The sequence below is a fragment of the Lepisosteus platostomus genome, chromosome 5 (genome assembly GCF_059453375.1).
Source record: "Lepisosteus platostomus isolate fLepPlt1 chromosome 5, fLepPlt1.hap1, whole genome shotgun sequence".
NCBI lineage: Eukaryota > Metazoa > Chordata > Actinopteri > Semionotiformes > Lepisosteidae > Lepisosteus > Lepisosteus platostomus.
The window spans coordinates 19793669-19818293 of NC_142615.1; the positions used below are offsets into that span (position 1 = coordinate 19793669).

General features: G+C 41.9%; 6 non-coding genes across 6 annotated transcripts; 2 read left to right on the forward strand and 4 right to left on the reverse strand.

Moving 5' to 3' along the window:
- The first annotated feature begins 228 nt into the window (after positions 1 to 228).
- On the forward strand, positions 229 to 302 carry trnat-agu (transfer RNA threonine (anticodon AGU)). Its single transcript has one exon. It is a non-coding gene; the product is annotated as a tRNA-Thr (tRNA).
- Positions 303 to 1314: 1012 nt separating this feature from the next.
- trnal-aag (transfer RNA leucine (anticodon AAG)) lies at positions 1315 to 1396 on the reverse strand. The gene has a single exon. It is a non-coding gene; the product is annotated as a tRNA-Leu (tRNA).
- Positions 1397 to 4160: 2764 nt separating this feature from the next.
- trnal-aag (transfer RNA leucine (anticodon AAG)) lies at positions 4161 to 4242 on the reverse strand. Its single transcript has one exon. It is a non-coding gene; the product is annotated as a tRNA-Leu (tRNA).
- A 2760-nt stretch (positions 4243 to 7002) lies between these two features.
- Positions 7003 to 7084, reverse strand: trnal-aag (transfer RNA leucine (anticodon AAG)). Its single transcript has one exon. It is a non-coding gene; the product is annotated as a tRNA-Leu (tRNA).
- A 1679-nt stretch (positions 7085 to 8763) lies between these two features.
- Positions 8764 to 8837, forward strand: trnat-agu (transfer RNA threonine (anticodon AGU)). Its single transcript has one exon. It is a non-coding gene; the product is annotated as a tRNA-Thr (tRNA).
- A 962-nt stretch (positions 8838 to 9799) lies between these two features.
- Positions 9800 to 9881, reverse strand: trnal-aag (transfer RNA leucine (anticodon AAG)). The gene has a single exon. It is a non-coding gene; the product is annotated as a tRNA-Leu (tRNA).
- Positions 9882 to 24625: the final 14744 nt, after the last annotated feature.

The following is a 24625-nucleotide window of genomic DNA, read 5'->3' on the forward strand; positions in this document are numbered from 1 at the left end:
CTTTAGCTACATGAGTTGGACATCCTCTTGTACACGGAAAGCAGATTGAGATCCTCTGACATGAAAAGTGCCAGATAAAAGCCATTTCTCATCCTTTCTCTTAGTGGTGGAGCTATCGCATGTAAATGAGGAAACTTGCAAGGCGAGCAGGCTCGGTGCACACCGAATGCAGATGTCTCAGAGCAGTTGAGACGTGTCCATGTGGCTGTCAAAGGACAGCACTTTGCCGGCGCCGTGGCTTAGTTGGCTAAAGCGCCTGTCTAGTAAACAGGAGATCCTGGGTCCGATTCCCAGCGGTGCCTTTCTTCCTGTCTTACTGTACAGAATTTATCCTTACGGGCAAATCCCATGCCTTTTAATTCAGGTGAATGCAAGTGTTCGTTTTCTTTCTGGAACAACTTGTTTTGAAAGAAATCTATACAGCTTGAGAAAGATGAAACACAAATCTTGCTTATCAGTGAAGAAGAGGTGCTCCCAGCAGGCCAGCTAATACCAGCAAGTTTTTTTTCACCCTGACCCAGAGAATGGAGAAAAGCGAGGCGCCTGTGGCTCTGCAGTGTAATCAGTTCGGGAGTGCGGCGGTTAGCTGAAAGAGTGGTAAATGGAGCTCGCCCCAGCCCGTCCTTATTCTTTTAAAGAGGATAAAAAATTAACTTCGCCGCCACTACTACCAGCTTTAAAAGACTGCCATGGGCACGGAAAAAAACACACCACAGATGACTTTTCTGGAACCGAAGCAGAGATTCCTTTACGAACCAACTGATAAAGCTCAGCCAGTGAATACTGTTAACAGAATGTGAAAGCACGATCAACTTTGTAACTGCAACCACAGGAAAAACAGCAAGAAGCAGGCTCCATTCCCCATTTAAATCTGTCGTGCGAGGCATGCTTTTTGGCACGCATGAAGTAAATCCCACGATCGCTTTTGAACTTGGACAAAGTACTTCCAAAGGAGCGCTATGCGCAAAGATTTAACAAGCTCAACCCCCGCCGATGATTTGGTGTGAAGAAGCAGAACATTCAAGTTTCACAGACAGAAGCAGCACGCCAGCACAGCCAACATTAAAACGGAGGGCACACTACGATTTGCATTGACACAAAAGTGATCTAGGCAGACGTCGTTCCCTGCATAACGCAAAAAGTGGCAAAGCGCTTTTGGGTTGAGAGGACGCAAGAAGGTTTTTGTTTTGTGCCTTGATGTCAAGCTGAGAAAGTATCTTTAAACACTTTGCTTAGTTTCTCGAGAGACTGCCAAAAAGCAGTTCCCTCCCTTTCGTCTGAAGCCAGCTGAAAGGGGGTCTCAACAGAAGCACCTGGCAGTGGTGGGATTCGAACCCACGCCCCCGAAGAGACTGGAGCCTTAATCCAGCGCCTTAGACCGCTCGGCCACGCTACCCGCTGTGCGTTGTCTCTTTGTCTCATTACTTGCCCGGAGGAAGCCGGGTGGGTTTTGCTGTTGTCGCCCGACTTAGTGGCGTTATGACCGTGGAACCGACTGCACCTGCTTTTTCTGAGATGCTTCCCCTCTCATGGCGAGATCTCGACTTCTTTAACACCTCTGGATAAAGATCTTCTGTGGAGCAGGTTTCAGACCTCTGCGTACAGCACCCTTGATGTCATTTTATTTTTACAGCAGCCGCATCCGGAAAGTTGTGTCTTTTACGTTTTATTTGAACAACAAAACTACATACAATACAAACAAGAGCACATATAACGTATCAAGAAAATTGTCAGGGGCACATGCTATAATACAATTACACTTTATGAAAAACGATTACACAAGGTAAATAAAGATAAGGTCCGCACAGCTTGTTCTTACATTTCGAAAGAGTCCGTAAATACCCCTTGACGTCTATTTTGAACTGTTCAAACGTAGGACTCTTCCCAGACCATTTCACTTTATACCACATTCCTAAACGAGGTTGCTTCTCCTGTTTTAGAACTATTTTGGGCGGTATGTCTTATACAGCACACCCACAGTATTCTAATGGTGGACTGCAGATCTGTGCTATAGTTCAGTCGAATTCAAAGGATCCAGCAATCGTACTGGATTTGACTGGGATTCTGAAATGTCTCTTGCAAAAGTATTCGGGATTGCTTGAACCTTTGATACAAAAAGTGATCTGATCTGAAACTACCCAGCTTACAATCTCTGAGGTAGTTGTCACTAAACTCGGACGTGATGTGGCATACATGTGCCGTGTGCCTTTACTTTTGTAAAAAACTGGTATCGGGAAAAGTTTCTTAATATTTCTTTTGATTAGCATGCAAGAAAATGTGATCATTACCTATGGAATTTCCCGCCAGCGTGGACCTTGAATTCACAACCTTGAGACTCAGTGTTCAAGAGTCACAGAAGAGGTCAGCCTGGTCTTCAGTTTGCCAACGATAAGCTCCGGCAGTGCTCCTCTGTAAAGCAGATTGTTCGGATCGGTTATGTGGGACGGCACTTCGATACTAAGATCGTTTGCAGCACACGCATGGTTTCCCCCTTCACGCAAAAAACATAGACGAAGGAAGCTCTATTGTCTTGGGCTGCTGACTCCCGGATTTAAAGCGCTCTGGGTGCCAGCTAAGTCTCTAACAAGCACACTATAAAGACAGGAATTACACTTTGCGCACGTCACGCATGGAATGGCGAGGCTACTTGATCCAATATTATCTAGTCTCACCTCATATGGTGCCGATTCCTGGTTTTCATTTAAGAAAGAGCACTGCAAACACCGTAAACAGTGCAAAACGTGTGATGAAAGAAGTCTTTTCCCCCCTTTGTCTAAAGCAGAACACAGCAGAGTCATGCCGAGGGTTGTGAGATCAAGATTTCAGTGGAGCACTGTCGTCTACGTCTTTAGCTACATGAGTTGGACATCCTCTTGTACACGGAAAGCAGATTGAGATCCTCTGACATGAAAAGTGCCAGATAAAAGCCATTTCTCATCCTTTCTCTTAGTGGTGGAGCTATCGCATGTAAATGAGGAAACTTGCAAGGCGAGCAGGCTCGGTGCACACCGAATGCAGATGTCTCAGAGCAGTTGAGACATGTCCATGTGGCTGTCAAAGGACAGCACTTTGCCGGTGCCGTGGCTTAGTTGGCTAAAGCGCTTGTCTAGTAAACAGGAGATCCTGGGTCCGATTCCCAGCGGTGCCTTTCTTCCTGTCTTACTGTACAGAATTTATCCTTACGGGCAAATCCCATGCCTTTTAATTCAGGTGAATGCAAGTGTTCGTTTCCTTTCTGGAACAACTTGTTTTGAAAGAAATCTATACAGCTTGAGAAAGATGAAACACAAATCTTGCTTATCAGTGAAGAAGAGGTGCTCCCAGCAGGCCAGCTAATACCAGCAAGTTTTTTTTCACCCTGACCCAGAGAATGGAGAAAAGCGAGGCGCCTGTGGCTCTGCAGTGTAATCAGTTCGGGAGTTCGGCGGTTAGCTGAAAGAGTGGTAAATGGAGCTCGCCCCAGCCCGTCCTTATTCTTTTAAAGAGGATAAAAAATTAACTTCGCCGCCACTACTACCAGCTTTAAAAGACTGCCATGGGCACGGAAAAAAACACACCACAGATGACTTTTCTGGAAACGAAGCAGAGATTCCTTTACGAACCAACTGATAAAGCTCAGCCAGTGAATACTGTTAACAGAATGTGAAAGCACGATCAACTTTGTAACTGCAACCACAGGAAAAACAGCAAGAAGCAGGCTCCATTCCCCATTTAAATCTGTCGTGCGAGGCATGCTTTTTGGCACGCATGAAGTAAATCCCACTATCGCTTTTGAACTTGGACAAAGTACTTCCAAAGGAGCGCTGTGCGCAAAGATTTAACAAGCTCAACCCCCGCCGATGATTTGGTGTGAAGAAGCAGAACATTCAAGTTTCACAGACAGAAGCAGCACGCCAGCACAGCCAACATTAAAACGGAGGGCACACTACGATTTGCATTGACTCAAAAGTGATCTGGTCAGACGTCGTTCCCTGCATAACGCAAAAAGTGGCAAAGCGCTTTTGGGTTGAGAGGACGCAAGAAGGTTTTTGTTTTTTGCCTTGATGTCAAGCTGAGAAAGTATCTTTAAACACTTTGCTTAGTTTCTCGAGAGACTGCCAAAAAGCAGTTCCCTCCCTTTCGTCTGAAGCCAGCTGAAAGGGGGTCTCAACAGAAGCACCTGGCAGTGGTGGGATTCGAACCCACGCCCCCGAAGAGACTGGAGCCTTAATCCAGCGCCTTAGACCGCTCGGCCACGCTACCCGCTGTGTGTTGTTTCTTTGTCTCATTACTTGCCCGGAGGAAGCCGGGTGGGTTTTGCTCTTGTCGCCCGACTTAGTGGCGTTATGACCGTGGAACCGACTGCACCTGCTTTTTCTGAGATGCTTCCCCTCTCATGGCGAGATCTCGACTTCTTTAACACCTCTGGATAAAGATCTTCTGTGGAGCAGGTTTCAGACCTCTGTGTACAGCACCCTTGATGTCATTTTATTTTTACAGCAGCCGCAACCGGAAAGTTGTGTCTTTTACGTTTTATTTGAACAACAAAACTACATACAATACAAACAAGAGCACATATAACGTATCAAGAAAATCGTCAGGGGCACATGCTATAATACAATTACACTTTATGAAAAACGATTACACAAGGTAAATAAAGATAAGAACAGCTTGTTCTTACATTTCGAAAGAGTCCGTAAATACCACTTGACGTCTATTTTGAACTGTTCAAACGTAGGACTCTTCCCAGACCATTTCACTTTATACCACAATTCTAAACGAGGATGCTTCTCCTGTTTTAGAACTATTTTGGGCGGTATGGCTTATACAGCACACCCACAGTATTCTAATGGTGGACTGCAGATCTGTGCTATAGTTCAGTCGAATTCAAAGGATCCAGCAATCGTACTGGATTTGACTGGGATTCTGAAATGTCTCTTGCAAAAGTATTTGGGTTTGCTTGAACCTTTGATACAAAAAGTGATCTGATCTGAAACTACCCAGCTTACAATCTCTGAGGTAGTTGTCACTAAACTCGGACGTGATGTGGCACACATGTGCCGTGTGCCTTTACTTTTGTAAAAAACTGGTATCGGGAAAAGTTTCTTAATATTTCTTTTGATTAGCATGCAAGAAAATGTGATCATTACCTATGGAATTTCCCGCCAGCGTGGAGCTTGAATTCACAACCTTGAGACTCAGTGTTCAAGAGTCACAGAAGAGGTCAGCCTGGTCTTCAGTTTGCCAACGATAAGCTCCGGCAGTGCTCCTCTGTAAAGCAGATTGTTCGGATCGGTTATGTGGGACGGCACTTCGATACTAAGATCGTTTGCAGCACACGCATGGTTTCCCCCTTCACGCAAAAAACATAGACGAAGGAAGCTCTATTGTCTTGGGCTGCTGACTCCCGGATTTAAAGCGCTCTGGGTGCCAGCTTAGTCTCTAACAAGCACACTATAAAGACAGGAATAACACTTTGCGCACGTCACGCATGGAATGGCGAGGCTACTTGATCCAATATTATCTAGTCTCACCTCATATGGTGCCGATTCCTGGTTTTCATTTAAGAAAGAGCACTGCAAACACCGTAAACAGTGCAAAACGTGTGATGAAAGAAGTCTTTTCCCCCCTTTGTCTAAAGCAGAACACAGCGGAGTCATGCCGAGGGTTGTGAGATCAAGATTTCAGTGGAGCACTGTCGTCTACGTCTTTAGCTACATGAGTTGGACATCCTCTTGTACACGGAAAGCAGATTGAGATCCTCTGACATGAAAAGTGCCAGATAAAAGCCATTTCTCATCCTTTCTCTTAGTGGTGGAGCTATCGCATGTAAATGAGGAAACTTGCAAGGCGAGCAGGCTCGGTGCACACCGAATGCAGATGTCTCAGAGCAGTTGAGACGTGTCTATGTGGCTGTCAAAGAACAGCACTTTGCCGGCGCCGTGGCTTAGTTGGCTAAAAGCGCCTGTCTAGTAAACAGAAGAGCCTGGGTCCGATTCCCAGCGGTGCCTTTCTTCCTGTCTTACTGTACAGAATTTATCCTTACGGGCAAATCCCATGCCTTTTAATTCAGGTGAATGCAAGTGTTCGTTTCCTTTCTGGAACAACTTGTTTTGAAAGAAATCTATACAGCTTGAGAAAGATGAAACACAAATCTTGCTTATCAGTGAAGAAGAGGTGCTCCCAGCAGGCCAGCTAATACCAGCAAGTTTTTTTTCACCCTGACCCAGAGAATGGAGAAAAGCAAGGCGCCTGTGGCTCTGCAGTGTAATCAGTTCGGGAGTTCGGCGGTTAGCTGAAAGAGTGGTAAATGGAGCTCGCCCCAGCCCGTCCTTATTCTTTTAAAGAGGATAAAAAATTAACTTCGCCGCCACTACTACCAGCTTTAAAAGACTGCCATGGGCACGGAAAAAAACACACCACAGATGACTTTTCTGGAACCGAAGCAGAGATTCCTTTACGAACCAACTGATAAAGCTCAGCCAGTGAATACTGTTAACAGAATGTGAAAGCACGATCAACTTTGTAACTGCAACCACAGGAAAAACAGCAAGAAGCAGGCTCCATTCCCCATTTAAATCTGTCGTGCGAGGCATGCTTTTTGGCACGCATGAAGTAAATCCCACGATCGCTTTTGAACTTGGACAAAGTACTTCCAAAGGAGCGCTATGCGCAAAGATTTAACAAGCTCATCCCCCGCCGATGATTTGGTGTGAAGAAGCAGAACATTCAAGTTTCACAGACAAAAGCAGCACGCCAGCACAGCCAACATTAAAACGGAGGGCACACTACGATTCGCATTGACACAAAAGTGATCTGGGCAGACGTCGTTCCCTGCATAACGCAAAAAGTGGCAAAGCGCTTTTGGGTTGAGAGGACGCAAGAAGGTTTTTGTTTTGTGCCTTGATGTCAAGCTGAGAAAGTATCTTTAAACACTTTGCTTAGTTTCTCGAGAGACTGCCAAAAAGCAGTTCCCTCCCTTTCGTCTAAAGCCAGCTGAAAGGGGGTCTCGACAGAAGCACCTGGCAGCGGTGGGATTCGAACCCACGCCCCCGAAGAGACTGGAGCCTTAATCCAGCGCCTTAGACCGCTCGGCCACGCTACCCGCTGTGTGTTGTTTCTTTGTCTCATTACTTGCCCGGAGGAAGCCGGGTGGGTTTTGCTCTTGTCGCCCGACTTAGTGGCGTTATGACCGTGGAACCGACTGCACCTGCTTTTTCTGAGATGCTTCCCCTCTCATGGCGAGATCTCGACTTCTTTAACACCTCTGGATAAAGATCTTCTGTGGAGCAGGTTTCAGACCTCTGCGTACAGCACCCTTGATGTCATTTTATTTTTACAGCAGCCGCATCCGGAAAGTTGTGTCTTTTACGTTTTATTTGAACAACAAAACTACATACAATACAAACAAGAGCACATATAACGTATCAAGAAAATCGTCAGTTGCACATGCTATAATACAATTACACTTTATGAAAAACGATTACACAAAGGTAAATAAAGATAAGGTCCGCACAGCTTGTTCTTACATTTCGAAAGAGTCCGTAAATACCCCTTGACGTCTATTTTGAACTGTTCAAACGTAGGACTCTTCCCAGACCATTTCACTTTATACCACATTCCTAAACGAGGTTGCTTCTCCTGTTTTAGAACTATTTTGGGCGGTATGTCTTATACAGCACACCCACAGTATTCTAATGGTGGACTGCAGATCTGTGCTATAGTTCAGTCGAATTCAAAGGATCCAGCAATCGTACTGGATTTGACTGGGATTCTGAAATGTCTCTTGCAAAAGTATTCGGGATTGCTTGAACCTTTGATACAAAAAGTGATCTGATCTGAAACTACCCAGCTTACAATCTCTGAGGTAGTTGTCACTAAACTCGGACGTGATGTGGCATACATGTGCCGTGTGCCTTTACTTTTGTAAAAAACTGGTATCGGGAAAAGTTTCTTAATATTTCTTTTGATTAGCATGCAAGAAAATGTGATCATTACCTATGGAATTTCCCGCCAGCGTGGACCTTGAATTCACAACCTTGAGACTCAGTGTTCAAGAGTCACAGAAGAGGTCAGCCTGGTCTTCAGTTTGCCAACGATAAGCTCCGGCAGTGCTCCTCTGTAAAGCAGATTGTTCGGATCGGTTATGTGGGACGGCACTTCGATACTAAGATCGTTTGCAGCACACGCATGGTTTCCCCCTTCACGCAAAAAACATAGACGAAGGAAGCTCTATTGTCTTGGGCTGCTGACTCCCGGATTTAAAGCGCTCTGGGTGCCAGCTAAGTCTCTAACAAGCACACTATAAAGACAGGAATTACACTTTGCGCACGTCACGCATGGAATGGCGAGGCTACTTGATCCAATATTATCTAGTCTCACCTCATATGGTGCCGATTCCTGGTTTTCATTTAAGAAAGAGCACTGCAAACACCGTAAACAGTGCAAAACGTGTGATGAAAGAAGTCTTTTCCCCCCTTTGTCTAAAGCAGAACACAGAGGAGTCATGCCGAGGGTTGTGAGATCAAGATTTCAGTGGAGCACTGTCGTCTACGTCTTTAGCTACATGAGTTGGACATCCTCTTGTACACGGAAAGCAGATTGAGATCCTCTGACATGAAAAGTGCCAGATAAAAGCCATTTCTCATCCTTTCTCTTAGTGGTGGAGCTATCGCATGTAAATGAGGAAACTTGCAAGGGGAGCAGGCTCGGTGCACACCGAATGCAGATGTCTCAGAGCAGTTGAGACGTGTCCATGTGGCTGTCAAAGGACAGCACGTTGCCGGCGCCGTGGCTTAGTTGGCTAAAGCGCCTGTCTAGTAAACAGGAGATCCTGGGTCCGATTCCCAGCGGTGCCTTTCTTCCTGTCTTACTGTACAGAATTTATCCTTACGGGCAAATCCCATGCCTTTTAATTCAGGTGAATGCAAGTGTTCGTTTCCTTTCTGGAACAACTTGTTTTGAAAGAAATCTATACAGCTTGAGAAAGATGAAAAACAAATCTTGCTTATCAGTGAAGAAGAGGTGCTCCCAGCAGGCCAGCTAATACCAGCAAGTTTTTTTTCACCCTGACCCAGAGAATGGAGAAAAGCGAGGCGCCTGTGGCTCTGCAGTGTAATCAGTTCGGGAGTTCGGCGGTTAGCTGAAAGAGTGGTAAATGGAGCTCGCCCCAGCCCGTCCTTATTCTTTTAAAGAGGATAAAAAATTAACTTCGCCGCCACTACTACCAGCTTTAAAAGACTGCCATGGGCACGGAAAAAAACACACCACAGATGACTTTTCTGGAACCGAAGCAGAGATTCCTTTACGAACCAACTGATAAAGCTCAGCCAGTGAATACTGTTAACAGAATGTGAAAGCACGATCAACTTTGTAACTGCAACCACAGGAAAAACAGCAAGAAGCAGGCTCCATTCCCCATTTAAATCTGTCGTGCGAGGCATGCTTTTTGGCACGCATGAAGTAAATCCCACGATCGCTTTTGAACTTGGACAAAGTACTTCCAAAGGAGCGCTATGCGCAAAGATTTAACAAGCTCAACCCCCGCAGCACGCCAGCACAGCCAACATTAAAACGGAGGGCACACTACGATTTGCATTGACACAAAAGTGATCTGGGCAGACGTCGTTCCCTGCATAACGCAAAAAGTGACAAAGCGCTTTTGGGTTGAGAGGACGCAAGAAGGTTTTTGTTTTGTGCCTTGATGTCAAGCTGAGAAAGTATCTTTAAACACTTTGCTTAGTTTCTCGAGAGACTGCCAAAAAGCAGTTCCCTCCCTTTCGTCTGAAGCCAGCTGAAAGGGGGTCTCGACAGAAGCACCTGGCAGCGGTGGGATTCGAACCCACGCCCCCAAAGAGACTGGAGCCTTAATCCAGCGCCTTAGACCGCTCGGCCACGCTACCCGCTGTGTGTTGTTTCTTTGTCTCATTACTTGCCCGGAGGAAGCCGGGTGGGTTTTGCTCTTGTCGCCCGACTTAGTGGCGTTATGACCGTGGAACCGACTGCACCTGCTTTTTCTGAGATGCTTCCCCTCTCATGGCGAGATCTCGACTTCTTTAACACCTCTGGATAAAGATCTTCTGTGGAGCAGGTTTCAGACCTCTGCGTACAGCACCCTTGATGTCATTTTATTTTTACAGCAGCCGCATCCGGAAAGTTGTGTCTTTTACGTTTTATTTGAACAACAAAACTACATACAATACAAACAAGAGCACATGTAACGTATCAAGAAAATCGTCAGTTGCACATGCTATAATACAATTACACTTTATAAAAAACGATTACACAAAGGTATTCGGGTTTGCTTGAACCTTTGATAAAAAAAGTGATCTGATCTGAAACTACCCAGCTTACAATCTCTGAGGTAGTTGTCACTAAACTCGGACGTGATGTGCCACACATGTACCGTGTGCCTTTACTTTTGTAAAAAACTGGTATCGGGAAAATTAAAGTCGAAACCCAAAACAGTAACATATTTAAGAGTAAATGCCTCCTAATAGCTAGCAAACGCTCCTAGTTAGTAAAGTTGTTTGTGTCCCTGCCTGTCATGCGGGAAACCGGGGTTTGATTACCGACGGGGAGACAGCTAGTTTTTTTATGATCAGATTCCAGTCTTTAATGCTGTGTGTGAGAGTTTATGTAACTTTCATTTTCTCACATTTTCTGACGACTATTCCGAAGGAGCGCCCTGTCAACTCCTAATACTTTTCAAAAATCTGCCTGCATGTTTGATTAGTTTTGTTTTACTTAGAAAAAGTTCAATATCGATCATAACTAAAGAAAATTATGATCAGAAACAAAAACAAAATGTTGAAGATGCAACTCGATCTTGAATCAGAGATGGGTGACATGGGCTTCTGTTCTGATATTGTTGTACGAGAAACAGGAGGAATCTCTTCTCTCCTATGGAGCATGAGCTGAATCAGGAATGAGACATGTCATATATCAACGCATGACCTACATCGTAAAACTAAAACTAAAATAAAAACTAACATTAAGTTATCAGAGACATCCATTTATATACAAACAAGAGACAGACAAAGCAATAATTCTACATGAACTTGTCCTGCACTGATCAGACTAATTGAAATGGTCTGATTCAGAGCCTGTGCAGCTTGTGCTAATACAACAACGCCAGTATTGAACCCTCAGCACCATACTGACTACTGAGCACAAGTTCAGCTGCTCTCCAGCTTTGTTACGCATGTTTTTTTATTGCAAATTGAGCTGATCTCCAGACAGTACAGTGTTAGTCAGCAGCCTCTACTAGTAATACATCGCCCCTGTCCAAAATCTCTAGGTAAAAAAAAACACATTTTATACATTTGTCTGTTTAAAGATATAATCTCTTTAAAAAAGACAAAGGGTTTGTGTGTCAATTGTTTCGAATTAATTTTTAACGCAAAGAAAAGTAGTTTTCTTCCAAGAAATCACACATTTGTCGCAACCTCCATACTATACTTCTCTCTTGTAGTATTAAAGCATTTTGATTTAAACTGAACAATATATTAAATGTTTCATCTATACACTTACGATTAACATAGGCAGCCTTGAACGGATTGCGGAAATCAAATATACAGATGGATTCAGAGTGTGCTTTCCAACTTTTGTGTAACATTTTCCTTTGATAGGGCGGAGTTGTTTTTAAAATCTGGATTAAATAAAAAGGAGTGACGTCAGTGTAAAACAGCTTTCCTTCATGGGGAACAACAGTTGTGTTCCATATTTCTAATTATTTTGGTTTCAAGATAGCAATTTAGTATGAAACATAAAAGCCAGCTGGATAAATCTGTTACACGTCATTTACAATGGTCTTTCAACTAATAGCCCGTGCAGGGATCAAACCCCAACTGTTGTTGTGAGTTGCATAAGGCTCTGCAACATGCAGATGAGAAACTAACCTCCGCTTCTTCATTATATACACAGTGAGCTATATTTGCGAGCCTACTGCCCCCTGCGGGCTCTGTATTTGATTGCGGTACAAGACCGGCCGTGGAGGTAAAGTGAGACGGGTGTGTACATTAAAAGGCTCATAGCGTCCCTGGGAAGGCTCAAACCACCACCCTTTTTGTTAACAACCGAGCCACAAAGACTCATGTACAGCTTAACACTCCTCGGTCTCAGTGAAAGTGATACACTGGAGTGAAAGTGAAAGTGATAAATTTCTGGAGAATCATTTGTCAGTTTCCCTACGGGACTAATAAAGTATTATCTATCTCTCTTAAAGGAAAATCGCCAACAGTGGCCAATATCTATTGGAGTTTTTTTCATTCTATACTGCAATTTCTGAAGGGTACAGGCTTGGGGAATTGGACCTTATGGTGAAGGCTGCGGGCTCAGCAGCAGCAGAACCTGATCAGTATCGGTTGACTCCGATATACTTTGACAACTTAACTTCTGGATTTAGAGACATTTACCTTAGTGTCGGTATACTAAGATGTTTTGGTATCGAGGAAGGAGGGACAAAGCAAATTGGCAGAATGTGTGCTACTTTGTTGACTACAAGTCCTCACATGCCAGAGGGTCAATATTAAAAAAAAACGTAACAGTATAATCTCTTGTACTTCAAAATTTAATAGTGTCTGTTACATTGTGTCTCACACCTCAGTCTCAGAATTGTGAGACGAGTTTGTAATCAGGAGGGAGGGCAATAGCAATTCAGCAGAAATTGCATTCACCTTTTCCCAATGCATTCTCACATGCCATTTTCTCACATGCCATGCTCAGAGGGTCATATTTTTAAAATGGTATCATAAAATGTCCTGAAGTTCAGGATTTTGACAGTCTGTTATATTGTGTCTCACACCTTGATGTCAGAAATATGAGACGATTTTAAAATCAGGAGGGAGGGCCCTGGAAATATAGCAAACATTGCATTAACCATTTGACAATGTATTCTCTCATGCCATGTTCAGAGGGCTGTATTTAAAAAACGGTACAGTACAATGTCCTGAAGTTCAGGATTTTGATAGTCTTTTCCATTGTCTCTCACACATCTGTGTCAGAATTTTTAGACATTTTTATAACCAGGAGGTAGGTTCGATCACCCTCTGCTCATCCTCAGTTAACCATATAGTCTCATATACCATGTTCTAAATGTCCCATTTAAAACTGCTATATTAAAATTTCTTGTAAAATGCAAGAGTTTGAGTCTTTTTATGATCAGAAGGCAAGGTCGTGGAAAATATGCAGAAAGTGCCAGTGAATTTACGTTTTGCCTTTGTCTTATTTACTCGTGGTATAACATGCCAGTTTGTTTTATTGTGAGTTGTGTTTCTGAAATGTGTTTCATACAAAAATGCAATTTGGACAGTCTCTACTTACATATTCCCCTTTACTGAGGAAATATACAGTAATACATCCGGATAAGTATTTTTAAAAATGACTGTAGAGAGCCATCTACAGGCGAAAGACGACATAACATCACAGCAGCAGCATTTAATATGGAACGAAAAACGCAAAGCAGCAACTGGCGAATAAGAAGCCAACTTCAGCCTCGTTAATGCAATAGCATTAGGTGAGGTGGAAAAATATTTCTTGCTCTGAATCTTAACATTTTTATAGGAGGTGTTCTAGGACTTCTTGCCTCAGAAAAAAAAAAACTGCCAGATATTTCTACTCCATCAATAGCAGCAGTGTTATCAGTACTGAGCCCTAAATGTAGGTCCTATCATCATATAAAAAGTCGAAAGTATCGACTGCATTCAACTGATAAAATGTATCTTCTATGAGAGTTATATCTTATCCAAAATACATCGGAAACAAATTTGCACGTTTTTTGGGGGGGATCCTGAAGACTGAGACTCAAAACTTTTTTTTTCCTTCTTTCCAGGAGGAAGGATTATTCAGATGCAAACATTGTCCCAAAATCAATGTACTCTCCATTGATATTCAAATCCTCAAAATCTTCATCTGAACGTCGATATTGAAATATGATATCGTAAAAATTGTGGTTTTCTTTTTAAAGCAAATTTTATGCTTTAAATTAAATTTTATTTATTATGAAAGTGCCGGAAATTTTTCAGTACTTTAGAGGGTTCTGCCATTTTAGATGTTGTACTGTGCCTGTCTGATTTATCAAACGTGTCATTTAAATCTCCCGTCATTTCTATATCAGTCTGAAGGCCTTGCAGTAAAGATTGCAATTCATCCAAAAATGCCAAGTTTCCCACTGGTGATACATACAAGGAAATGAATGTATATTTTCCCCCCAAATCAACAAATTTAAAATCAAATACCTCCCTCATCTGCAGGTGGAGAGAATAATGTCAGAATAAATACAGGTTTAAAAGTCAGGACCATTGATAGTCCTATTTTAAAATGACACTAAAATGCTCACAATATATTAAAAAGCTCTGTAAAATGCAAAAATAATAAAAAATATTAAAACAAGGTAAAAAGAAATAATACACAGTTATAAAGCTTAGGAATTATCAATGTGAAGTTACAATGGGTTGATTGTGTTTCATGTGATTTAAAAAATAAAATGTTTGCAAAAAATCCACTTACAATATGCTAAAAATGGCAAGAATACTTAACCTTTTACTACCAGTGACATATTTAGCCAATGTCTGCCTGGAATTTCCTCCCCCTTAAACATTTGTTATATCTCTGCAGCAGAACATAGCAGGAGCCTGGTTCAGGTCTTAAATTGAAGCTAACCCCCATAGCTTTGAGTTTGAATAGTCAAATGTCTTGTATTTCTTAATGTGTCCACTCAGCAGACAAACATATGAAAAAAAAAAAAAAGCTGGCGAACATTTTTTTTTTGGTCTTCAGATGTCAGATTTTTCAACTATATGCATGTCAAGGGCCTGGGAATGATTTGAAAACCTTGTTCTAGGTGGCTACTAGCTTGGATAAAATTTGGGACAAATTGATCAATTAGAAAAAATTTTACATCATGTTTTGTGAAGACTGGACCTGGAATGAAATTTCACGCCTATAATAAAAAATCATAAAAATATTGAAAATAATAAGAATAAAAACCATTGCAATTGCTATAAAAACCTTAAGACACTGCTAGAGAGCCTTTATCTGCTGTTATGCAATGAAAAAAAACCTCAGAGTTGCCTTCTGGTGTGAAAAAAAGGAGCACTGATAAGAAACTGATAAAAAACTGATTGATTATCCCTTCTGAGTCAATGATTGACAGCTAAAAATGCAGCCTGAAGCTTCTAGAGGAAGTCTCACCCCCTAAGGGCTCTGAATGGCTGAAAATACAAAGAATGACAGCGATTTTTACCAATCAAATCGCCTTATTTCTGGCGCTCGTTCTTCAAACATTTACTACGTAATCAGTAACGTTTACTAGTCTCTAGCTCTTGAGATAAACTAGTCTGGGTTATTTTGGATATATATCATGCTCCAGAATAAGGTAAAAACATGGGATATATATATATTTGCTGGTTTTTGCTTTTGCGGTTTTGTTGGTAAAAATGTATGATATTGACATGCTGTGCTTGCCGGGTTGCCATGTGTTTTGGGATTCTGCTAGTTCATTAATTTATTGGTTTATTGCATAATAGTGTCATGTCTGTGGAAACAAACTTTATGGTTTTGTTGTGGTGATATTGGAGAATACGTGCATGTGAGAAAATTTGTGGAGCAGTTTCAAACAAACGTTTATCTCGCGTTTATCTTAAAAATAAAAAGTGTCATCTGGGGAGACAGGAGTGGTCCTCGGTGACCGCGATCCGGACTACATTAACAGGTGTGTAATTTAAAAAAAATAAAACAAGTTAAAAATAAATAAAAATAAATAAATAAAATAAATATAAGACTAAATGGGTTTAACATTCAGCAATGTAATTGGTCAGATGCTTACGATAAGTGATGCTGGTGTTTCGTGTGATTTAGCTAATTCAAAAAAAATTTCATTTTAAAAATGGCAAGAGTTCGTATGAAAAAAAAGTTCGTAAGTATCTTTGTTACAACAGCCGCGCCAGAACTATTCAGATACTGTACATCAGAAAAGTACCTGAACTTGACTGGTTTATATTCAGTTATGTGCATTGGGAACGAAAGGGAGACTTAGATGGATTTTATTAGGGTTTTAGGAATCAGAAAATGTATTTTTACACGTTTATGCCTACGAACAGAAATAACTTCCTGCTTTCAGCGCTTTTTTGGTTTCTGCTTGTAATCTCGAACAGAGAAACCCAGTACTGACTCACAGAAACCCCGGAGTTTCTGTGTTTCTGGGATTTAAGAGGGATGTACAGTATGCAGCGGTGTTACGAGTCTGGAAGGAGGAGACGTGCATTCCGCACGGGGAGCGTAGAGCAATGAGCCGCACCTGCTGCGCGCTGAGTCCTGTCCTGTATAACCGCTGAGCACGGACACACAGAGTCTCCAGCCAGTGTTGGAGATTTATGATTTCAATGTTTTTTTTCTTTTGAGCAGAAGCTGGGTTTCTTCCTCTAGTTAAAGTTATTGGAGTTGTGGTTACTATCAAGCAGTCTGTTGTATACTGTACGTGAAATAAAGATAAGAGTGCTTTCTTGATACTTCAGAAGAGTATACATAATTCACGAGCTGTATTAAAAAAATGAACTGGAAGAAAAGCAATAGGGCTGGAGTTTATAGACTGTGATGCAAATACGAGAGTAGGAGAGGAGGGGACTAGTTCAGGAGCACAACCGGCCCTCTCCTGCCCATTCTCCCACCAGGGTCTGTTGTAACCCAGTGTGAAATTCAGCTCCTTGCAGTTCAGCTTTTGATCACTCAGCTGCTTTGCCCTGGGAATATAGGGCAAATAAAGGAGATAGCAACCAGACTAGAGGGAGAGTTTTTATTCCTAAGGGATGACTTGTTTTACAACAGCAGACAACTTAAAGAAACAAAAACCTCTGTTCTGCTGCTCCAGGTTGGTTCCACTGGGAACAAGTTTGGCCAGGAGCTCATGAACAGTAATTAGGGGTTGTTTCCACAAGGGGGGCTGGAGTAAGTTAGATGTCAAGGGCAATAAAACTCATTAGTGTTACGATCCCTGCCTCCCGGCAATGGAGGAGGCAGAAATAGGCGTAGCCCCTATCCATCAGTTCACCTATCAGTTTTCCCATTCACCACCACACCCCCGTCTCATCCTACTTAAACACCTGTCCTTCCCTACCTCGTTGCTCAGTATTGGTTTTCCCTTTCGAGCTTCCTGGTTGCGCTACTTCTACTCTGTGTTCGTCTTGGCTTTCGGTTTGCGGTTTTTCCCTTTGGACTTCGGCTTTTCGGATCTCGGCTTGGATTGGTTACTTTCGCTCTGTTTGGATTACTGGCTACCCCTGGATTCTCGGATTGCTCTACGGACTATGACTTCGGATCTCGCTTCGGCTTCGGTACTCGTTCCCTTTCGGATTTCTGGCTTCCCCTGGACTCTCGGCTCGTTCCTACGATTACGGTTTGCTTTCGGATTACGACTTGGTTTTGTTCGCTCCTGCAAGTGGGTTCACTCACTGGTTCGGTCCCTATTACCGAACCCATAACAATTAGACCTAATTGACCAGTTAAAGTGTGTTGTTCTGCTTTCTGCACAGAAACCAGTGCTCTCTTCTCAATGTGTGGGTGAGTCTGTCAGTGATATAACAGCTAGGCAGGACTGCCATTGTGGTCTATTTCATCACCTGTGACCCCATCTTCCAAAGACAACAGTCCAATCTAGCATAGAGTGTCCCGGACTGCTCCGTCAGTGACAGTGAGAGGTTTATCTTGTCTCTTGTTCCGCCAGAATGTAACAAATAGTGACCCCTTAATGGAGGAAACTTTAGCTTTTGTAGGTAATTATACCACTTGACAATGTTACAGGTGTTGGGGGGGGGGGGGGAACCCCTAGTGATCCCACAGTCTCACATAGACAATGGCCAGTCTACACATACCTCCAGTCAACACAGCCCTAACCCCTGTTATGTCACCCAGGTCTACACTGTAAGACAATGATTATTTAGGAAAATTGTAAGAAATGCATTCCAAAGCAGTCAATGGAAGTATGGAATTAAAATAGTCAAGTCTTGATAAATAGAGTATATTATCTATTTATTATACCTTTACATTGTGACAAAAACAAATTTCAAGTCCATTATGAGCACACACAGCATATTAAAGATGGGTCTCTGCACTGTAAAGGAATCTGTTCACTTATAAAAACTTTAGCTAATAAACCTGAAATGTCATTTCTTTTACTGCTTGTTCTTTAAGGTACTAACTCATTGACATTATGTACATTAAAATAAGACTATTCACAAAGAAAAAGCATTTATCACAAATGTATCATGCCAAATAAACTCTAGTAATCAAGAGCAATTAAGAAAAGGAAACAAAACCATCTTTTGAGGATGCCAGATAGAAATGTAAACACACACTCAAACGTGGGGCCAATCTTACCAGAAATCAATTAACCCACCAATAATCTTGGACTGATGTCTGAAAACCAGAGCAAACAGTACAATATTGAGGTACTAAAGCTATTAGTAGAACAGATCTAGCTTCTCAATATAATACTTATGTCTGAACTTCATTGAATAGTGACACTTCAATCTTTCATATTCAATATTTTTCACAAAATCAACAGCTGAGAACAGACCGCCATGTACCTTTATCCAGTGGTTTTCAGAGCAGAGACATCCGTGTGGGCAAGAGTTCTTTCCCTGAGGTCCACTGCACGTCAGCTAGCCACGTTCTGGCTGGGTCGTGTGTACTCCTGGGAACGTCGCCTGTAATGAATATTGGAGACTTTGTACAAATTAATAATGTGAGCATATTAATATGATTTGTGTTGAGGCCAAACATAGACAATCACTGTTAAAACTTGAATTCAACCTCCAGTGTCTGATTTTGAAATGCTGATCATCACCCGTCTTCTGGCTTCTAGATGCACGTGTTAATGGATATTTCTTGTCTTCTTTTTTTTCCCCCCATATGCTCTTCTCTGTATCATTAAGTACTTCTGGGTCATTTCATGTACCTCGTGGCATCTTGGCTGGTGGTGAATGGCAGGCAGCTGCTCTAAAAATAACATGCCTATTAATATGATGTTGAAGACAAAACCAAAACAATACAACTTTGTTTTGCACTTTAAAATTTATCACAAGCTTGTCATATTTACAGTCATCAACTGATTTAGGCTGCTGTTCCTGTGAAAAATGTCCTTTGTTTAAGAAAGATTCAATTTAAAATCTTTAGGTTTTAAATATAAACCACTGGCAATATGGTAATCACTTTTACAACTTTTAAGAAGTTGCAAGATAGCTCTACAACTATGTTGTCCTTAACCTATTCAGAAACTACCACTAATATTGTAAGAAATTGTTCTCTAGACTCTAGATCTTGTGGGCTCTGTTCTCTCTTACCAAGAGACTACCCATCTAACGCTGCAGGAAACTCCAGTGCCTGGTCTCGGAATGCTGTGCTATTCAGATTCTGTCAATAAATTTCAAGAATGGTTCACCTTTTTGTTTACACTGTGGCATTTCTTTGCAGTAACAATTGAGTGGGATAGTTATCTGCCTTCTATACTCTCCTGAAAATCATGTATCTTTTTAGCAGTCCCATATCCCTTCCTTATATCCTTGCTGATGAGAATGAGAAATGCTATTTTCAAGACATTAACACGAATATAATTTTTACATTAATTCCAAGGTACAAGAAAATGAATATCTTCAAAATATGCACTTTAATATACTTACTTAGTTTCTTTTTTGGGAATGGTCAGTGAACCAACCACTCCAGAGCTTGTCCTTCACCTTGAAATGATTTCCTGGAAATTCTGTAATCACAGAGGAGCTCTTCTCCCCTCAACAATGTCCCTTTTTGTCACAGACAGAATTATGACAGGCTGTTCGTTGATTATAAATGACTTTCTTACAGCCCTTACATTGTCTTTTCTCTTTGATGGATTTATCCATCTTCCGATTTGCCTCCTTATCCAGGAGGCAGGCTCAGTGTTTTTCACGAGCATCAATGCAGTTTTTGTGCAGGTTCATCTGAAAAGAAAAGACATCTCATCTCTCCCTGTGAGCTTCAGCAGTTGTCTTTGTGATGACCTTGCCATTGTTATCACACACCACCTCTCCCTTCTGGAAACACCTGGAAGTCACAAACTTCTTCCCCTTCACAGGATCATCAGTGATGCTCAGGCCTTCCCAGATTTGATACTTTATCAACTTTTTAATTTGCATGTCATTTGGTGGCAGTCCTGTGTTGGGCTTCCAATTCTCTAGCACTTCGACACTGTTGATACATTGGCTGACCAGTCCATCTTCTTCGTCTCCTTTCACAGCTGCTGACCTGGGCATTACAGCGTAGTTTAGTGAAGTAAAGATGAAACGGCTGATAAAACACAAATAAAATGCAATTAAGGTACATTCCAGATTTTCTTAAATACTGTACATGATTGGAGCTATGCAGGTGGAGGTCTTTTGTTCGGTATTAACATGGATTTTAATTGGCTTCTATGAAAATTGGCCATGGTGTGAGTGAGTCCTGTGATGGACTGGTGTCACATTATGGGTGATACAGTACTTTGCATCCACTGCTTGACAGGATGGTTCCAGTTCTACCACAACCCTGAATTGAGTGGATGGGTATATCAATATAGCCATCAACTTGCATGTTCCCCTTCTTCACTAAATGTAAAGGAAGCCAGCTGCTGTTTTAGGTTTTGTGCTCTTTAACAGGAATTATGACCATTTTTGTGCCCACTTGTTGAGACAACACTTTCTTTGCACCCATTTCTCGAACTGTAATAGCGAGAAAATAAAAATGAATACACCAAACTGTAAAAATCCCATATATGTAATTTATTACTTTTGTTGTATGAAAGTATCCTTACTCTCATGTTCTTTACCACCCCTGGGTGCTGCAGGTGCTTCAGGTGGAGAAAGGCCTGCAGGTAATACAGTACAAGAAGCTGCTCAGACAAGGTGATGTCTTGCCCAGTCTGTGCAACACATCTCTCTTTGCAACCATCAACACCTTCCAGCAATCCTTCATACTTAGTTCTGGACTCTGCAACTGTCTATATCTGTGGGAGAAATTCGTACTCATCAACCTTTTTTTGTATTCAAATTAAAAGTACAACTGAAAGAAGTTTTAAAATGAAAATGACCTAATTTTAGTAATCTCTTGGCAACATTCTTACTGTTCTTCTTCTGAATATCCTTTGGGATACTTTGGAAGTTGATGATGAGGTTAGCCAGGCTGGGATCCTCTACTTTCACACTGATATCATTTAGGATGTAGCCCGGAAAATGGTTTATGTTCTTAATATAATTAGCAATGATTTGGTGAGACAGTCCAGTGGTCTTCATTTGGTTACAATAATTGTTGTTTTGGATAGGCCCTTTACAAAGTTTAAGGAAGATGCAGATGGATCCATAAAAACAGGAATCTGGAAACATTTTCTACCTGATAAATGTAGAGTCACTATGTTTATGGCTGAGATTTCACATGGGTGAATTTTAAGCTAAGGAGTAAAAACATGTGCTATGGAAATATCACTGCTCAATTTTAAATGCCTTTAAAAAATAAATACCTCCTGAGAGCAATCTGCCACTCCAAGATCCTTGGTAAGGTCCTGTATAAACCCAGCCAGGTGAGGAGCATCCAGGGAGTGCGTTCTGTCCAGTCCAGCCTTTGTCACCGTCTTCCTGAAAGCCTGCTGATGGCTTTTAAGAACTTCTAAGACAAACTAGAATACAAGTATAAAACAAAAGATACATTTGGAAAAAATAGAAAGTTCTCCAGAACTCACATCTTCCCCTTCCTCTTCCACTTCAGTCTCTGGCATCTCTTCCTCCTGGACAGCAGCCTCTTGCTCAGGGCATCTGGACCACTGGTATATCATTTTAACATACCCTTACATAAAGGTAAAGGTTAGAAATGAAACAGAAGAACCCTTATAAATTCTAAATATCTTACCTTGCTGATGTGTCTTCAAGATTCCACATATAACAGTCCATGGACTCCGCCAGTCTCACATTCTCACCACACATGAGCCCTATGCTCTTGCAATCCCCGACCTGCCCATTCCTCAGGTGATTCAACAAGTCCTTCCTGGCCTGGAGAAGGACCTTGCTGATCTCCTCTGCTGAGGCTCATTTCATACACACCCTCTTTTGGTGAAGAGGAAACTGGTCAAATGTCTTCAGGCAGGTCTTGCACACCAGAGGAATCCTCATGGGTCTCTTTTGAAAATAAATAACTTTTGTGTAAAGGAACAAGTCAAGACTGTTTCAGTTTCTTAACCGAGCCTTAATTTTCTCTCCAATAGCTTCACCATATTGTTTATTGTATTTTTATCAGAATTATACCTTGCTCTAAAATAATGACTTTATAAAACAACTTAACTCTTACTTGGTCTTGTTCGCAGTCTTTCCAGTAGAAGTCATTGTAGAATTTAAAAACTGCTGTGATAATTTGATCTGCCCGAGTGTCCTTCCCTAACCCAGTATTGATAGTTTGTGTACTGTAGGGTCCAAAGGTGGTGTTCTGCAATTTCCTCCCATAATGTTTCTTTGATCAGTTGGAAGCAAGTGTGAAAGCTTCCTCCCAGCTCAAGATCCTCTAGTTGTATGACAGATTTTCGTCGTAGTGCTCTTCGAGGATCTGCAGTGTGGTGTGAAGCCAATTTTTGGCATTGCTTACCAGCTTCAGATATGTGAGTTTGGGTGGCTTGGCAGGTTTTATGAGTTCCTCGGTCTTCCGTCGTAGGCTGGCGGGTGCTCGGTTCTCCCGTCCAATAAAACTGCTGTGTTTTGTAAATGGTGGACTGTTTGGATCATTTTGTAGATGATCCTGGTTCCTTGTTGGAAGGTATCCTGTCTGACATGTTTGTTGTGTAGGCAGTGTGGAGGGTGACCATACGGTTGAGTGCATTGTCAACTCTGGATTGATCCATACTTACCATTTAAATGCCTAAAGCTTCGTTGACACCGTTAGGTTTCCACTGTTAGGCAGCTTTAACTCTGTAGAATCTGTGGCTCCATAGGAAGACAATCTTGCCTTTCTGTGTGTCGCTATGTTTCTGCCTGGGTCTTCTTCAGGCATTGTTCTGGAACACTGTGTCCATGCTGGCCTGTTTTTATCCTGTTTTGTAAGGGGCAGTGTGTTGTAGTTCCTCCTAGGGGGCTAGTTTGTATCCTATGGTCTGTGTTCCTTCTGTACGTTTCTGTATGAGTAGGTGCAGTTTCAGTTGGTGAATGGGTTTCTGCTTTCCCTGGTGGGGATTATGCATGGACCATTAACATCTCAATAGGCAATCAGGGTCTTTTGTTTTCCTCCCTAATAGGACTGTGCAAGCTGTGTGAGTTTCCATAGCTGATTGGTTTCAGTTATTCTTCTGTTTGTTGCGTGTTAGTATGGTGAAGAGTTCCAGTCCCTGTAGGATCTGGCTAGTTAGGAGAGGGGAACGAAGCTCCTTCTCCCAGACTTTATCCGAGAGGGGACCATCTGGGACAAGGAGAGGACTCTCCTTCCAACGACTAAAACCCTCCCGGTTTTTCTGATGTACAGGTCTTGTGTAAAGATAGTATTAAGTCTTTTGATCCACTCCCTTTCCTTTTTCTTTCTTTTTGTCTCTGTCCAGTTGGGGTTGCTTTCCAGTCCCGTGGTTCCTGATGTACCTGTGTTGTGTCAGCTGGGTTCGGATGGAGTTACCCGTTCCCCCCACATAGGTCACCCCGCACTTTTTGCACTGGATGCTGTAGATGGCGTTATTGATGTTTTCTGAGAGTGCCCTTTGCAACTGGAAGATTTCTTTAGTTTCTTTGTTTTGGATAGTTGTTTTCTGTTATGAAATGTTTGGCTCTTGGTGTATATGATCTGTTGTGTACAGGTTTTAGCTTGCTTTGGTCTAATTAATGCTAAAGGTTTTTGTTTTTTTCTGTGTGCAGATATGATTTTGTGCTCCCTCAGTATGTTTGTGTTTTCTAATATCATGGTTTTTGGTTGGTTTTTATGCTGAGTTGAAAATATGATGTGTTGAGGGGTATTTTTCTGTCATCTGGAGTTTTTCTATTTAGAAATGTTTGTGCCACATTTTTGAGGAAACTTTGTGTGTATCTTCTCTGGCATAAAGCTTGGAAGAGTGTTTATTTGGCTTCCTCAAAGTCTTGTTGTTGTGTACAGATTTTGTGGAAGTGTAGGAGTTGTGATTTTACCAGTCCTTTGAAAGTATGTTTTGGGTGGAAGCTATCCTTGTGCAGTAAGCCGTGTGAATGTGTCTTTGAAAAATACCTTGATGTCCAGTTTGTCTGTGTTGTTGAAGGAAGAAACTTTGTATGTGGTGGTGTCTAGGAAGTCTATCAGGCTACCATGCTTGGTGTATTTGAGTTTAATGGACCTGTGGTGTGTGTTGAGGGTGTTAATGATTTCTTGTAAGGCTTGAAATGTGCTGCCTATATGTTTATTTTTTATATCTTTGCCCTGTGATGGACTGGTGTCCTTTCCAGGGTGTAGCCTGCCATGTGTCTATTTCTTGCCACATTTTAAAGTGGAGTTATAATCTTACTATTTTTACAGTTTTAAATTGACATTTACAAATGTATATTAAAGCAGCTACCCACCTGAACTAAACTATGTCAGCATGTGTAGTCTGCAAAGGAACAAGTAATAGGTTTATTCCATACTGAAAAGAGAAGAGAGAAAACTCAACGTTTCG